General features: G+C 35.9%; 1 protein-coding gene across 16 annotated transcripts in view; it reads right to left on the bottom strand.

The window, feature by feature from the left end:
* Window positions 1-12,287, bottom strand: part of PAM (peptidylglycine alpha-amidating monooxygenase) — a 349,889-nt gene that overhangs the window by 154,398 nt on the left and 183,204 nt on the right. The gene's annotated exons all lie outside the window — the stretch shown is intronic.

Below are 12,287 nucleotides of genomic sequence, written 5' to 3'. Positions count from 1 at the left end.
ACATACACATAACTCAGATCAATGTTTTCCTCTAAAACATTCTGAAGACATAAAAATGGCACCTTACTGCCCATTATAGTAGTTCCTTCATTTGAACACACTGTCCTAGAAAGGATGCTTCTATAATTCAACCCAAACTACCAGCACAACCTTTCACAATTTTCCATACAGTATCATCATGAACCATTTTTTTCTCTCTGGGAAGAACACTGTGTCTGAGCTTGGCGCCAGGGGACTATCTATAAAATACCACAGATGCAACCTGCTAACATAATGCTTGGATGCACAAAGAGAGACATATAATGTGACTCTACAGAGCCATGTCTCCTGGTGCTACCTGCTTTGGCACATGAGTCAGATCTGAGGCAAGAGGGATGTGATGTTGCTGATGCCTCTTTCCTGCTGCTGTTGGGAACTATCCAAAAAAAGCACATTTTTCTGACAAAGAAGATAACATGCTAGAAACAAAAGTGCCTATCTAAAGAACCCTACTATATTCTGTTAGTACCCAATTTAAACTGAGTTCTCATGCAGACAGTAAAAGTAAAACCTTGTTTACTCTATTTAATAAAAGAGTGCTCTTTATTTTGATTTAGTCATTGGTGAGACAGAGATACAGTGGTTTCTAAGGAATCAGTAGTTAATAACATCAACTGCTTATTTAAATCAACATGAGACAAACAAAGCCATCTGTACACTGTTCCATGTGTAAACTGTTCACATGAAACCAGTAATTTTTGTTTTGGGAAACCAGAGGTACCATTCAGAGTCTAGTGTTGTGTGCTATGATTTGATCCTGACTGGATAACATTCTCACTGCCCTTTTATTGTTCAGGCTTAAAAATCCCTGCAGACTACCTTTCTTACAAAGACTATTCAATGTAACGACACAAATAGATGTACAAATAGACAACATGACCCAAATTGACCTGGATATGGCCCTTTTGCTTATTTCTATGGCTATTGGCAAATTGGTTGTTCTCTGTAAATAGGCCATAAGCCATAGAAATATTATATTGTGTACAGTATGGTGTCTGGTAACTTTTCTCTTGTTAAATAACCAGAGCAGTGGAACCATTTCATGGTGGTAACTGTGACTTTGTGCCTGTTTAAAATGTAGGTAGCCACCTCCCTACTGACCCAGATCGTACACATTTTACATCCAATCCAGAAAACCCATAAAGGATCCATGAAGCCCTACACATTCACATAATACTCACTCGGCATTTACATAACTTGAGTTCTGCAAAGACTGGTAGATATCTCAGGACTGACAGTGGTTCTGCCAGACCGACAAGAGAAAAGTAAAGAAAGTGTTCACTCCTCTTTGCGAGAATTTGAGTTATAATGAGAGGAAGAAAACAATTGAAAAATTATTTTTTGAAGATTTTTAAAAAATTGATCCAGATAGAAAATAGAATCAAATTGCTATTTCCCAAAGTAATTTAAATACACGCATGTTAAGCTCAGTGGTCTTTGTACTTTCAACCTCATCCTAGTGTAAAAGGAAGTTAGAGCAAAGAAAAACTATACCAAAGCATAGATGATTTCTTAGAGCATAAAACTCAGGTTGAAAAATTTTCTCTCTGAAACCAGAAATTAAGACACTTATTACAGATAAAATACCTTAAGCTGTCACTTTCATAGGAAGTCTATCTTAACTTTCTTTTTCCTATTGTCTTTCTCTTACTATATAAATTAAAGCATGTATATTTATATTTATTAGGCTTTGGAAGAAATAGCTACAGTGAAGATTTTCTGTTAAAACATTCTTAAATGACTATAAACAAGCATTCTCCAGAATGCTACACTCTTGTCCCTACCATTAAGCTAAGCTCCCTTCCCAACAATCTTTTGGATGTTTATGCTAACTGAAATGCAATGTCGTTATAAGAATGTCTGCAGGCATCCTACGCATTTGGAATAATATCTGGCACACAGTAGGAGCTCTATAAATATTGCTGACTTTTGCATATACCACCTTCTTCCTTTGTTGGCATTAAACTCAGTGAAAGAAAGGCTGAACTGAAACCTGTATTATGGATGCTGCCTAATAAGGGGTTTACACAGCATCACCTTTTCACATGAATGTTATCCTTCAGTTGACTCATTCCAGAATCCCATTTGCATTTTTAAACTATAATCACATTGTGGCTGATGATGACAAGCTTCTCAATGCCAAATAGCTGAAATGGAAACTACTTTCCTGGCAAGGGCTCTTCTTTGGGAATTATCAATGTGTACTAGCAAATGATGAAGAAAAACGTATTTTGGTGAGGGAACATCTCTGTCTTAGAGCTTTCACACACTTTCATTTAAGAGGGAAAAATAGGAGCAGAATAATAATAGTCTACAATCAATTACCTAGGCACAGCAGGTGGTAATCGTGGTGGGACTCTCCTTGGCTTCCTGGTTGCACAGGGAGTTAAGTGAAGGGTAACTGTACTGTTCTACACAGGGAGCTGCTGGTGATCCCCTGAGCTTAGGCCAGTGGTTCATGCTTTTGATCAAGTTTCCCTGAATATGGAAGCAGTCAGTTTTCTGAACATTGTGTCAACATTAGTCATGCCTATGTCCTTCACACAGCTGACTGGAAACTGACTGTATTTATCAATCCATTCAGCCCGCCTGACCACCTTGAGGGAAATAAGAGATGGAAAGCCAATTCAAATGTAGGTTAAATGAAGACAACTGTGACTTCTGAAAAAAAAATGATACTCATTCTTGAAAAGAAGAGGTGAAGAAGATGTACAACAGGCATGAAGTACTTATGTTTAGGGCTGAAGTCATACATTTAACTATGATGATCAAGGGCAAAGTCATTCTGTTTCTCTTCAACTCCCTCTCAGTGATTCCATGACCTATTCATTTTCCTTAAACTTGCAATTCATAATAAACAAACAAACAAACAAAAAACATTGTAACAGATTTGCACCTGTTGCCTTGAACTTCTAAGAATTATAAAACGTGAAAGCAAAGAATGGGACTACATCAGACTAAGAAGCTTTTGCACAGCAAGAGAAACTAACAACAAAACAGACAGACAGCCAACTAAGTGGGAGATGATATTTTCAAACAACAGCTCAGATAAGGGCTTAAAATCCAAAATATACAAAGAACTCATAAAACTCAATAACAAACAAACAAACAATCCAATAAAAAATGGGAAGAGGACATGAACAGACACTTCTACCAGGAAGAAATACAAATGGCCAACAGATATATGAAAAGATGCTCATCTTCATTAGCTATTAGAGAAATGCAAATCAAAACTACAATGAGATACCACCTCACATCTGCTATTACCAACAACACAGGTAATAACAAGTGTTGGAGAGGCTGTGGAGAAAAAGGAACCCTCATTCACTGTTGGTGGGAATGCAAAGTAATACAACCATTATGGAAGAAAGTATGGTGGTTCCTCAAAAAACTGAAAATAGAACTGCCATATGACCCAGCAATACCTCTCCTGGGTATATACCCACATAACTCAAAAGCACTGGTACGTAAAGACACATGCAGCCCCATGTTTATTGCAGCATTGTTCACAGTGGCCAAGACATGAAAACAACCAAAAAGCCCTTCAATAGATGACTGGATAAAGAAGATGTGGTTCATATATACTATGGAATACTACTCAGCCATAAGAAATGATGACATTGGATCATTTACAACAAAATGGATGGATCTTGATAACATTATATGGAGTAAAATAAGTAAATCAGAAAAAACTAAGAACTGCATGATTCCATACATAGGTGGGACATAAAAACGAGACTAAGAGACATGGACAGGAGTGTGGTGGTTACTAGGGGGGAGGAGGGAGGGGAGGCGCACAAAGAAAACCAGATAGAAGGTGACAGAGGATAATTTGACTTTGGGTGATGGGTATGCAACATAATTGAATGACAAGATAACATGGAGATGTTTTCTTTGAACATATATACCCTGATTTATTAATGTCACCACATTAAAATTAAGAAAAAAAAGAAAGCACAGAGACTAGCTATAGAATGAGAGAAAATATTCACAAATAATATATGTGATAAAAAACTCAAATGTAGACTATATCGAGTCTTTACATCTCAACAATAAAAGGACAAATAAGCCAATCCAAAGCAGTCAAAAAATTTGCTAAGATATTTCTGTAAAGAAGATTTATGAATAGTCAATTAGCAAATGAAAATATGCTTAACCTTATTAATATATAAAATATGAATCAAAACCACAATACAATACATACTCATAAAAAAACTATAAAACCAAATATAAAAATATTCTTTGAACCTCTCTTTGCTGTTCTTTGTAGGTCTCTGTTTCAACATTAGGCATTACAATAAAGCTCCTTTGTTTCCTAGTCTGTTTCCTACTATTGGACTGTGTTATGAGAGCTGAAGCCTTGACGTATTCTTGTTTGTATTCCTAAAGATCACTTGCCATACGAACTGGGTATGCAGTGAATGTTGGTTGAATTAGTCTGTTGAATTCTGTTATGCTACATGACTAAAAACTTTTCATAAAGGGCCTATTTCTACCAGAATAGCTCGAGAGCATTGAGTCATTTTTTCCTTTAAGGATTTTATTTATGCTTTATAAAAAGCTATCAAACCAAATTTATTTCACTGTAATTTTCACAACTTCCACTGAAAGACAATATTCATAATTCAAGGAAAGGAACAACTCTAAAAAGGTTGTCTTCTCTTTGTAGCTAAACTCCCAGGGGTAGGTACTTGTCAGGTAGTTAATGGAGTTATGATCATGAACAAAATAGTTATAGAAACTGCAAGTGCCCATTTTCCAGACATGCTTTACTTGTCATCAGTTCATTTCGCATTATAAACATAAGCAGCGCTTCAGTGCATGGGATTCTTCTTTAAGCCAGATTGGAAAATTCCTGATATTAAATATAAACTAAATTTAACAGTGATCAAATAGTTTATGGAGAAAGGTCCTTTCTATGGAAGTATTTCCACTGATAAATTCAGGAGAAATGACAATTAAAATATACACCAAAAGCAACTTCTAATGAATCTAGGCAATAATAATTAGCCATGGCTGCTAAAACCAATAGGTAAAAAATGATAGAAACTTTATACTGGATTAATTAATCTCACAATTCCTAATTTAATAAGTTTACTATCCTAAGAAGAGAGACAATCAGACATTAGATGCTTCTTGCTGGTACCACATTACATCACCTATGAAATATCCTTGCCCAAAGCCTGAACCTAAATCTGATCAAGCCAATAGATATTCCAGCACAGGAAATACAAGGGACAGAGGGACATGTTAAATGGTACTACCAGATGCAATCAGTAAAACTTAGAAAGCAGAAAACACTTGAGAACAAATACCGTTTTCTTCACAAATAAATACAAGGAAAAAAGAGACAAAAGCAACCTCAAGATTCTTAAAAGAGACACATCAACATTTACTATGTGGACTAGGCTTAGATGCCAATGCAAACAAACCAGCATTTAAAAAATATAACAGAAAAGTCTAATACTGACTAGACAGTTGATGATATAATGGTAATAACATGGATTGTGGTTACCTTTAAAAAGAAAGTACTTTTCAAAATACATACTGAAATACTATTAAATAAGATGAAGTGATGTGCAGTAGATATCCCAAAATAATATAGTACATATTGATAAGACTGAACAAGAGTCAATAATCACTGATGGGTATGTGAGTTTCTTATATAAGTTTTCAATTTTTTTGTAATAAAAGTTTTCCATTAAAATGTTTAAAACATAAAAAGATACAGTTTGCCCCTAATACTCTTTGATCTAAACTTAAGACCAACTAGTGCAACAACCAAAAAACCAAACAACAAATAAATATTGTATATATATTTTGCTTCTGGGATATGAAAAATCATCTTCCTTCAGAAACTTTAGAGGTGTTAAGTGTTCAGCTCTGTGTCAAGGACTGAAAGAGTGACAGTTCAGAGCAGGGAGAGATCCGGAAGGGCTGTCTGGGTCTCAGATAGGATCTGTTAGGATGCAGGGAAGGAGGCCAAGTTGGCTGCACCTGACATTCAGACCAACTTTTCTTCTAACAAGATTACACAGAGAGTTAGAGACATAGGCAAAACTAAAAAAAGATAATACAACTTCCAACTTGTGTGCAGAACCCACCATTTGCAATTCACAGATTCAATACAGTTTACAAATCCTGAAATTTTCTTATGAATGGCACTATATATTTTCCTGTAACATAAAGTATTAATTTGCTATATTTAAAATATATGTCAAAGTTCCCTTAGCAAAAAGGGTTCAAATAAAGGGGGTAATTAAGGAGGGTTCAACCAAGTAACCCAGGACAAAGCTGTGGGCGAGGTTAAGGGAAGTGTGTCTGGGATGTTGAAAATACCAGGAGTATTTGTATAAGGATCATGTGATCTGACTCCCGTTTTTTTTTTTGTTGTTGTTTTTTTATTTTTCTGAAGCTGGAAACGGGGAAAGACAGTCAGACAGACTCCCGCATGCGCCCGACCGGGTCCACCCGGCACGCCCACCAGGGGGCGACACTCTGCCCACCAGGGGGCGATGCTCTGCCCCTCCGGGGCGTCGCTCGCTGCGACCAGAGCCACTCTAGCGCCTGGGGCAGAGGCCAAGAAGCCATCCCCAGCACCCGGGCCATCTTTGCTCCAATGGAGCCTCGGCTGCAGGAGGGGAAGAGAGAAACAGAGAGGAAGGAGAGGGGGAGGGGTGGAGAAGCAGATGGGCGCTTCTCCTGTGTGCCCTGGCTGGGAATCGAACCCGGGACTTCCGCACGCCAGGCCGACACTCTACCACTGAGCCAACCGGTCAGGGCCCTGACTCCCGTTTTTATCAGATCCCTCTGGTTGCAGCTTGGAGCACAGGCTTAAGAGATAGCTAATATTTTCTAGAAAATCACCCATTTCCTCCATAACAGAGTGATTCACAGGTTTGCTAATTTCTTTCTCTGCAAATTTCTTAAATATTATATAATAAATATATTTCGAAGATTAAAATGAATGCAAGGAAACTTTTGAATTCATATATTTGTAACGTTACTTTGGACAACTGATGTTTTTGGTTCTTGGAAAATACATGTTGAGAAAAAGGAGTATTTCTGGGGAAGTAGGTGATACACAGTCTTCTCATAAACTTGGAGTCTTCCAACAGCAGCAGACTTGAATGCATTAAGAGAGTGCTAAATTTGGCTTCTATTTGCTTCAGTGGTACTTTAAATCTCTTCGGTTACTGTAGGTTTTCAAGTCATCACAAACCAAAGTTGAAAAGGGAGCATTGTGAGCAGTAACTATATTAAATTCCTTATTTATTTCAGCTTACTCCTACCATAATTGACAGAAGTACTAAAGTCCCCTTACACCTAATAGCTGTGGGTTTCTAGACCCAAGTTTAATGGTTCTGATTAAATAGATGACAGAGGGTAGAAGACGGAATGCCGGCAGAGTCTGAGCATTCATGTTTAGTAAGAGAACTTTCTACTCTCAGCTCAGAACTATTTAAGGTACGAACTTAATTTCCTCACCCCTGAGCACAATTTTCTCCATTTTGTTTTATGGGTAGTTATGACAGTAGAAAAACAATATAAACTATTTGTTAACCTCTAACTTGTTTGACCTCACTACAGTCACCCTTTTAATACTTGCAACGGCCACACCGCCAACCTGCTTTCTTTTTCACATCCACTGTGTGTCTCTGCCTTCAAAGTCTGAGGCAAGTATTTGAAATCACAACAGTAAAATAGCTGTCAATAGTGTCTTAGTTTTTATAAAAAATACATTAAGGACAAAAAAATTATTTTCCACATGTCCAAAAGGAAGAAGATAAATATTATAAAAAATAACATCAATTGCAGAAATAGTGATGTAAACAGAGAATTTGCATTTTTATAAAAGCAAAATTTCAGTTTGAAACAAGTCATTTACCTATAGTTCAGTACAGCTTACCGTATAAAAATTTTTATTTCCATAATTGGTGAAAGGCTAAAATATTTTAGTGATATTTTTCTGCTTGTATTTAATTCGATGTCAGTTTTTGTTATGAGTTTGTTGTTTAGTTTTGGATTCTATTTCCAAATTGAAACAATTTAAAAATAATCAAGTAAAGCTTTGTCACTTAAATATAACACTATGAAATAAGGGTGGTAAAGTGTTAACTGTGTGCACATCTGATATCTATGAAAGGAAATACTGCAATCTCTCAGAAACATCATTTGCCCTTTGTAAATCGATGTTGCCATGGCAAATGTTTTCATTTAATACTGGATTAGCTGAGGGTGGGAGAATGACACAACGTACAGTGGCAATGTACTCACTATTTTATATACATACCTTTCTCTTTAAAAACGCTCTCAGGTTTGTTAGGTCAGGTGACTTGCACGCTAAGTCACAGCTATTCCTTTAATGTGTATATCAGATTTGTCCCTTTATACATGATTAAATAGAATACATTATCTGTGTAAAGCCATCAGTGCCTTGAAAGAGTGTGTTCTGCATTTTTCCTTAAAAAAATGCAACATGCATGTGGCATAGTTCCAAAAGTTCCTGTTGAATAGGCTATTTGAGAAATGAAATCAGTTCTGGAAGATGGCATGTTTGCAGGAACTTATCCACTACATTCAGGTAGTCCAATTTGTTAGTATATAGTTGTCCATAATAATTTCTTACAATCCTTTGTATTTCTTTGGGGTCAGTTGTTACTATACCTCATTTATTTCTGATTTTATTTATTTGGGTCCTCTTTATTCATTTCTTGATGAGTTTGGTTAAAGGTTTGTCGACCTTGTTTTTCTTTTCAAAGAACCAGTTCTTGGTGACTGATCTTTAGTATTGTGGTTGTGGTTGTTTTTTTAAGATTTTATTTATTATAGAGAAGGGGAGGAGCAGGAAGCATCAACTCCCATATGTGCTTTGACCAGGCAAGCCCAAGGTTTTGAACCAGCAACCTCAGTATTTCGAAGTTGACGCTTTATCCACTGCACCACCACAGGTCAGGCTGTTTTTTTAAAAACTCTATTTCAATTATTTCTGCTCTGATCTTTCTATTTTATGTATTTTTAAATTCTTTTTAGAAAATTAATTTGAACATGGTGACATTGATCAATGAGTACATAGGTTTCAGGTAAACATTTCTATAGCATTTGAACTGTTGATTGTGTTGTATACCCATCACCTAAAGTCAAATCATTTACCATCACCTTATATTTGTCCCTCTTTACACCTTTCCCCTCACTTCCTCCCATCCCCCTCCCCCACACCCCCTTTCCCCTGGTAACTACTTCACTTTTACCTATGTCCATGAGTCTCAGATTTATATCCTACCTATGTGTGAACTAATACAGTTCTAGCTTTTTCTGATTTATTTCACTCAGTATAACGTTCTCAAGGTCCATCCATGTTGTCATAAATGTCACTATGTCATCATTTATTATGGTCGAGTAGTATTCTATTGTATACATGTACCACCTCTTCTTTATCCAATCCTCTATCAAGGGACACTTTGGTTGTTTCCATGTCTTGGCCACTGTGAATAATGCTGCGATGAACATGGGAGTCGATATGACTTTATATACCAGTGTTTTTGAGTTTTAGGGGTAGATACCCAGTAGAGTTATTGCTGGGTCACATAGTAATACCATTCTTAATTTTTTGAGGAACCACTATACTTTCTTCCATAACGGTTGTACCTAATTTGCATTCCCACCAGCAATGTATCAGGGTTCTTTTTCTTCAACATTTGTTATTACCTGTTTTGTTGATAATAGCCAACCTAACAGGTGTCAGGTGGTATCACATTATAATTTTGATGTGCATTTTTCAAATAGCTAGGGAAGATGAGCATCTTTTTGTATATCTGTTGGCTTTTTGTATGTCCTCTTGGGACAACTGTCTATTCAGGTCCTCTCCCTATTTTTTAATTGGATTGTTTGTGCTTGTTTCTTGCTGAGCTTTGTGAGTTCTTTAGATATTTTGGATATTAAACCCTTACTGATAAGCTGTTGTTTGCAAATATCATCTCCTATTTAGTTGGCTGCCTATTTGTTTTGTTGTCAGTTTCTTTAGCTGTGCAGATGCCCTTTAGTTTGATATGGTCCCATTCATTTATTTTTGCCTTTACTTCCCTTGCCTTTGGGGTCAAATCCATAAAATGTCCTATATGGTCAAGGTCCATGAGCTTAGTACCTATGTTTTCTTTTATGTAATTTATTGTTTCAGATCTTATATTTAGGTCTTTGATCCATTTTGAATTAGTTTTTGTGCAGCGGGACAAACTGTAGTCAAGTTTCATTCTTTTGCATGTGGCTTTCCAATGATCCCAGCACCATTTATTGACGAGGCTTTCTTTTTTCATTGTGTGTTTTTGGCTCCTTTGTCGGAGATGATTTGTCCATATATTTGTAGTTTTATTTCTGGGTTCTCAATTCTGTTTCATTAGTCTGTATGTCTCTTTTTCTGCCAATACCATGCTGTTTAGATTATAATGGCTCTGTAGTATAATTTGAAGTCAGGTAGTGTGATACCTCCAGCTTCATTCTTTTTCCTCAGGATTGTTTTGGCTATTTGGAGTATTTTATTGTCCCATACAAACCTAGTGATTTTTTGTTCTATTTCTTTAAAAAATGATGTTGGGATTTTGATGGGGATTGCACAAAATCTGTATATTGCTTTGGGTAATATGGCCATTTTAACTATGTTGATTCTTCTAATTCATGAACATGGAATTTTTTCCATTTCATTGTGTTTTTTTCTATTTCTTTCAATAATGCTTTATAGTTTTCAGTATATAGGTCCTTCACATCCTTTGTTAAGTTTATTCCTAGGTATTTTATTTTTTTCTTGCAATTGTAAAAGGAATTGGTTTTTTTATTGAGTTCATCTTCTCATGTTTTATCATTGGTATATAAAAAAGCAATGGACTTTTGCATATTGATTTTGTATCCTGAGACTTCACTGTATTAGTTTATTGTTTCCAAAAGATTTTTAGTGAAGTCCTTGGAGTTTTCTATGTACAGGATAATGTCATCTGCAAAAAGTGATACCTTTACTTTTTCTTTCCCGATATGGATACCTTCTATTTCTTTCTCTTGCCTGATTGCTCTAGCTAAGAATTCCAGAACTACAGTGAATAACAGTGGAAAGAGTGGGCAGCCTTGGATTGTTCCTGATTGTAGAGGATAAAGCTTCATTTTTTCATCATTTAGTATGATATTATCTGATGGTTTGTCATATATGGCCTTTATTATGTTGAGGTACTTTCCTTCTATTTCGGTTTTATTGAGGGTTTTAAACATAAAGGGATGTTGTATCTTATCAAATGCCTTTTCTGCATCTATTGATAAGATCACATGGTTTTTGTTCTTTGCTTGTTGATGTAGTGTATTATGTTGATCGATTTCCATATGTTGAACCATCCTTGTGCTCCTTGAATGGTTCCCACTTGATCGTGATGCATTATTTTTTTTAATGTGTTGTTGTATTTAATGTGCTAGTATTTTGCTTTGGATTTTTGCATTTGTATTCATTAGAGATATTGGTCCATAGTTTTCTTTTTTTGTGTTCTCCTTGACAGGTTTTGGTATGAGGGTTATTATGTTGGCCTCATAAAATGTGTTGGGGAGTATTGCTGCTTCTATTTTTTGGAAGACTTTGAGAAGAATAGGTACCAAACCATTTTTGAATGTTTAGTAGAATTCACCAGTGTGGCCATCTGGTCTTTGAATTTTCTTGGGGGGTAGGTTTATAATAGTTGTTCCTATTTCTTCCCTGCTTATGGGTCTGTTTAGGCTTTCCACTTCTTTGTAACTCATTCTAGGAAGATTGTATAGTTCTAGGAATTTATTGATTTCCTCTAGATTGTTGAATTTGGTGGCATATAATCTTTCATAATATCCAACTATGATCCTTTGTATATCTATGATGTCTGTGGTAATTTCTCTTCTTTCATATCAGATTTTGATTATATAAGTCCTTCTTCTTTTTTCCTTAGTGAGTCTAGTCAGTGGTTTGTCAATTTTATTGATCTTCTCAAAGAACCAGCTCTTTGTTGTATAAATCCTTTCTACAAGTTTTTCTTCTCTATTTCATTTAGTTCTGCTCTAATTTTCACTATTTCCTTTCCTCTGCTGACTTTGAGTGGCCTTTGTTCTTTTTTTTCTAGTTCCTTAAGGTGTGATGTAAGGTTGTTTACTTGAGATGTCTCTTGTTTCTTGATAAAAGCCTGTAATTATATAAATTTCCCTCTTAGTACTACTTTTGCTGTATCCCAGAAATTTTGATATTTTATGTT

The sequence above is a fragment of the Saccopteryx bilineata genome, chromosome 4 (genome assembly GCF_036850765.1).
Source record: "Saccopteryx bilineata isolate mSacBil1 chromosome 4, mSacBil1_pri_phased_curated, whole genome shotgun sequence".
NCBI classification, from domain to species: domain Eukaryota; kingdom Metazoa; phylum Chordata; class Mammalia; order Chiroptera; family Emballonuridae; genus Saccopteryx; species Saccopteryx bilineata.
This window is presented reverse-complemented; position numbering and strand designations above follow the sequence as displayed.